The 6,000-nt window shown below is 42.8% G+C and overlaps 1 protein-coding gene across 3 annotated transcripts in view; it reads right to left on the bottom strand.

Annotated features, from left to right (window-relative positions):
• The window catches only part of LOC112252557 (thromboxane-A synthase), a 106,970-nt gene extending 102,904 nt beyond the window's left edge, over positions 1-4,066 (bottom strand). For all 3 annotated transcript variants that reach the window (XM_042323259.1, XM_042323260.1, XM_042323258.1), the window contains exon 1: positions 3,962-4,066. The gene's annotated coding sequence lies outside the window, so the exon portion shown is untranslated. The remainder of the gene's footprint in view (positions 1-3,961) is intronic.
• Between the last annotated feature and the right edge of the window lie 1,934 nt (positions 4,067-6,000).

Consider the following 6,000-nt stretch of genomic DNA (forward strand, 5'->3'; position numbering starts at 1 on the left):
GCAGACGACACTGTTTGTGTCTGCTATTGCCCCCACGGTTGACCAGGCTTTGTAGGAGCTTCAATCTGCCGTCGTTGATTTGCAGAACGCCTTTGTTGAACTGACACTGGTACTTAATGCAGGTAAAACCAAGTATGTGTTGTTCTCCATATCACGTAAAAATGTCTCTGATGATTTATGCATATATACATTGGATGGTGTCCTGATTGATCGTGTCAGCGCTTATAAATATCTGGACATCTGGATTGACAAAAAGCTTTTTGAAAAAGCATGATGAGTTAGTTAAGATATAAAGAATTCAAATGTGCTTATTTTATATGCTTTTCATTAAATGAAATAAAAATATATAATTCAGTCGACATTCATACAGGTGTTAGACTATGGAGATATTGCCTATATGAACACAGCTGCCAATGTATTGAAGCCATTGGACACAGTTTATCTACATAAACTTCCACCCTACCTTACTTCACTGTTAGAGATACCAGACCCGGTCTCAGGGAGGGCTAACTCTGGAGGTCCCTTCCATCTCCACTGGGTTGGGTAGATCTGCTTTCAGTTTTTTTGCACCTTACGTGTGGAATGATCTCCAATGCACTTTAAAATAGGAGGAATTAGGGACTCCTGAGTGGGGCAGTGGTCTAAGGCGCTGCATCGCAGTGCTAGCTGTGCCACTAAAGAGCCTGGCTTGAGTCCAGGCTCTGTCGCAGCTGGCCGCGACAGCGAGACCCATGGGGCGACGCACAATTGGCCCAGCATCGTCTGGGTTAGGGCCAGCAGGGATGTTCTTGTCCCATCGTGACCTAGTGACTCCGGTGGCGGGCCGGGTGCAATGCATGCTGACACGGTCGCCAGGCATACAGTGTTTCCTCCGACACATTGGTGCGGCTGGCTTCCGGGTTAAGCGGGCAGTGTGACTTGGCTGGGTTGTGTTTAGGAGGACGCACGGCTCTCAACCTTTGCCTCTCCCGAGTTGCAGTGACGGGACAAGACTGTAACTACCAATTGGATACCACAAAATTGAGGAGAAAAAGGGTAAAGAATATATATATATGAGGAATTGGTGCCTCTAGGGCATTTCAGACACCTGTTAGGGAATCTTTACACTGAAGAATGTGTTTGTTATTGTGTTTTGCTGTTCATGTATTTTTGTGCATAATAACATGTATTTTAATATGTATATGGATGTGTAGTTTAATGTTTATATTGTATTTTAATATGGTCTCAGCATTGTCTCCCTGTCAAAATAAAGGTAAAAAATATATATTTTATAAAGAATATTACTAAATCAACAGTGCATGCAGTTGTAATCGAAACAGATATTGGATTTATACACTAGACTGACTAGAGCATATAAAAAATCATTACTGACTCAATTATACACAACATGCAGCAGTACAGCAGAGAGATAACAGCAGGAAAACAACACATTTATTAAATATGACTTATTAAATTGACTTATAAGACCTTTCAAACGATTACCCATTTGAAACATTCTGATGCTTTCATCTGTCTTAATATATCTGTTAAAGTCGATCAGCCTGTGAGAAACATTCAGTATTCAGTCGATCTTTAACACAATATGTGAACCTTGACATAGTGGATGATCACATGGGTCTGGGTAATACAGAGGAATATGGAATATTCTGCCATTACTTCCAAAAGACTACAACATGCTTGTGAAATTAATTTTTCAGACTAGACTTCTATAGGAATTTAGAATCCAGTTAGTGAAATATTTGCTTTAGGAGCATTTCACACATCAACTGAGGTAACCTCAATCAAAAATCCCTTACCCTATTATGGCCTTGTCCCTTCTTTCTTTTTCTTTCCAAAACACTTGAATGTGCTGCCTCTGACCAACTCTCTCGCTATCTCTCTCAGTACGACCTTCTTGACCCTAACCAATCAGGCTTCAAGACGGGTCACTCAACTGAGACTGCACTCCTCTGTGTCACGGTGGTTCAGTCTCCACACTGCCAAAGCTGACTCACGCAATTAAATTCAAAGGGCTTTTTTTGGCATGGGAAACATTTGTTCACATTGCCAAAGCAAGTGAAATAGATAATAAACAAAAGTGAAATAAACAATATGAATGTAAACATTACACTCACAAAAGTCCCACTCTCCGTTCTCATCCTCCTAGATCTATCTGCAACCTTCGACACTGTGAACTATCAGATGACACTCAACCACCTTTCTCCTTCCCCCCTTCTCCCGGCCGCACACCTAAACCCATAGGGGAGGGTCCGGGAGGGTGTCCGTCCACGGTGGCGGCTCCGGCACGGGACGTGGGCCCCACTCCAACAAAGTCTTAGTCCGCATGCATCGCGTCCTTAGATTGGCAACCCTCGCCACCGACCTTGGCTTAGTAACCCTAACCAAGGGCCCCACTGGACTGAGGGACAGCTCGGGACTGAGGGGTAGCTCGGGACTGAGGGGTAGCTCGGGACTGAGGGGTAGCTCGGGACTGAGGGGAAGCTCGGGACTGAGGGGAAGCTCGGGACTGAGGGGAAGCTCGGGACTGAGGGGAAGCTCAGGACTGAGGGGAAGCTCAGGACTGAGAGGAAGCTCAGGACTGAGAGGAAGCTCAGGCAGGTAGATGGCTCTCGACCCGAAACCTGCCCCCTCCGCTTGCCCTGCCGGAAGCTGGGTCCGCAGTGTGTAGGGCCATTTAAAGTCCTGAGGAGAATAAACGAGGTTTGTTATCGATTATTACTTCCTTCGTATTATCGCATTAACCCCTCGTTTCATGTGTCTCTCCTCAGGCCGGTGGTAGCTGGTCCCATGCAGGAAGGTGAGGTTCCGGAGGTCCCTCCGCCCCCTCTGGACATCGAGGGGTCCCCGGCGTACACGATACGAGCTATTCTGGACTCAAGACGCCGGGTGAGGGGCCTGCAGTACCTCGTTGACTGGGAGGGGTACGGTCCGGAGGAGAGGTGCTGGGTCCCGGTGGGGGATATTCTGGATCCATCTATGTTGAGAGAGTTCCATCGCCTCCATCCGGATCGCCCTGCACCTCGGCCCCGGGTCATCCCCGAGGCCGGCGTCGGGGCGCTGCGGGAGTACTGTCACGAATATTACCGAAGGTGGCTCCCCTTCTTGTTCGGGTGGCAGTCGTCGTCGCCGGTCTACTAGCTGCCACCGATCCTTTGTTCTGTGTTCGTTTGGTTTTGTCTAATTGGTTTCACCTGTTCCTTGTTTGGTTGTTAGGGTGGGGTTATTTTAGTTCGTTTAGCCCGCTTCTCTTTGTGCGGGCTTGTTCATTCTGTATGTGTTAGAGTGGTTAGTGTTTTGTTGGGTTTCTCACTGTCCTAGTATTTTCACGATAGTGTACATTTTTGTTTTGTAGTTATACCTGTGTTGGGTATACTATTTTGTTCCTGTGATTTTTGGACATTAACGCGTGTTTTTCCCGCATCCTTTGCTCTCTGCGCCTGACTCCACACCCATTCACTCATTGAGCGTTACAGGCTAATACAACTGTATTCTAATTTTTAGTACAATTTCAAACAGTACTTTGCCAGTTTCCTTTCATATGATTCAACAATTCGTTAATATATGTTAAAGATTGTCCAAGCCATGTACAGAAACTGATAAATCGTACTATGTCCCGACCAAGACCGTGTAAAAGAAATGGCTACATTGCATTGAGTTGGTGTCACATTATGTAGCCTAATTCAACTGATATCGTTGAATCTGAGGTCAACAAATATGGTGCTAACTATCAAATAACCCAAGTCAAAATGCGTGATAGTTTAATATGGCACATTTGCATCATAATACGATTGACCGGTGTTTGATTATGCCACAACGTTGCGTTATGTCACTGATGGTTGCACGTGATCACAACTGGTACATTTAGACACATTACGGCGGATATCCCTCGAAGCTTCAAGTGTTACAGAGAGTGAACAAAATTACACAGGGTTACTGTATCTATTCCTGTTTTCGTTCTTACCTCGTTATTACTTGATTGTAGACTATAGTTGTTAGACCACTTCTGGTTGTTGACACGAAAAGAGAAGAATACGTACTGTAGTTCTTTAGGAGGACTACATTTCTGCGTGGACTTTGCTCCCTGGTAGTTGAAGTCTTTTTTGCTCAAGCAAAGGCAGCTGATCCGATAAAGATAGGCTATAAAAAGGAATTGTGTGAAGTAAAACAATCTGTTATCAAAATGAAAGGCGTTTCTATCAAAATCCTAGGCCTATATACAGATGAACCTATTGCAATGCACTTGTATTGCTCTTCAGATAATATACAATCATATGTGCATGTATAACAGAGATAGTTTACAGTCATATATGATACTGTTAGTAGCCTAGTTAACTGTGGCCCTGAACTAATATAAGCTTACTTGTCTAGCATTGGACTATATGCTGTAGGTGACCTGATGGAGAACAGGGGATCAGTTCTTATTGTACTTTAATTGTTTCAGGGTTCCAGAGGATGGCTTCAATGGTACGAGATCCTTAGTATATTATTAGTATATTAACTCCTAATTCTATGGGTATGACTCAGATCAGATTTGATCAGCTGCAGAAGTTGCTGCGTGGAGAGGACGAGGAGGATGTCGAACAAGGTGCGGTGCAAGCGAAGTTGGATGGACACTGACTTTAGAGTCCAGATTGGTAAATAGGCTATAGGCCTACAATCACATGATACTCTTGATGCTATTTAACTGGCACCACCATATGGTCTCACAAGTAGCATACATAAATAGTAGACAAAAAAAATGATTCTGTCCTTTTTCCACAATTTGACTAATATTGCCCAGTTACATCACACATATTATGTCATGCAATCATCCATTCATTTATCCACCATGTGTTTTGTTTTAGACTCATGCATTCAAAATATCCATAATAGCCTGCTGAACGTATTATTTTAGTGATGGTTCTATACGAATCCTATGTTTACATCACTGCACATTATTTTTTATATTCTTATAAACAGGGTGCAAATAAATAACGCCCCTTTTCTCGTTAAGATTCTAAAATGTACCCGGGTGTGACTGGGGGAAATAGTGCAGAGGGTGACTTTTAATGTTGCTAGTAAATGACAGATTACTCACATCTGTGTGAGACTATGTCATCTGATTCCTGTCTAGTTCGCTCTGTGAAAATACAATGTCGTCATGCTGTGTGATGACTGCTTGATACAGGCACGACGAATGGCCCACAGAATCATTCAACACTATGCAAATGCGCATTTCGAAAACTAGACCCAGCGATACTTTATACTGGGTTATTGCATAATAGTTAATGCTGTTACATTTGCGCTTGTTCCTGTAGAGCTTCTGTTAATAAAAGTGTTTAAAATGAGGTTACTACTCACCTGATATTATTTGTGTAAGTTAGGATGTTGTTTTTAAAATTAGGAGGATGCCAATCTGGAGGAGTTAATTACATTTTAATTACAGCTTAATTAATGATTGCAGTTAGCCTGTAGACCAGTGTTTCCCAAACTAGGTCCTGGAGACCCCAAGGGGTGCACGTTTAGTTTTTTTGCCCTAAAACTACACAGCTGATTCATTACTCAACTCATCATTAAGCTTTCATTAATGGAATCCGCTGTGTAGTGCTAGGGCAAAAACCAAAACCTGCATCCCCTGGGGTGTTCGGAAGAGTTAGACTCTCTTTTTTATGTTGCTTAAATATATTACATGGATCAGACAGGTGAGATGTCTAAAAACACTTTGCAGAGTAGACAAGGTTTCGGTTTTTATTTCTATTGATACAATTATAAAACAAAAGGCCTATAGGCTCATGTTTTAACAAATGAAAGCTAGGCTACAACATCCACATGCATATAACCTATAACCCACTATTATTTTATATACATTTTTATATGTAGGCCTTTTCTCCAAATATCAAATCACATTAAACGTTATGAATTAATAGTTACAAAGTTGCACTACAATGTAACAGTTAAGACTAGGATCGACTCGATAGTCAATTGACTATACTGTACACCAAACTCGCTCCGCTCGCATTG

The sequence above is a fragment of the Oncorhynchus tshawytscha genome, linkage group LG06 (assembly GCF_018296145.1).
Source record: "Oncorhynchus tshawytscha isolate Ot180627B linkage group LG06, Otsh_v2.0, whole genome shotgun sequence".
NCBI classification, from domain to species: Eukaryota; Metazoa; Chordata; class Actinopteri; order Salmoniformes; family Salmonidae; genus Oncorhynchus; species Oncorhynchus tshawytscha.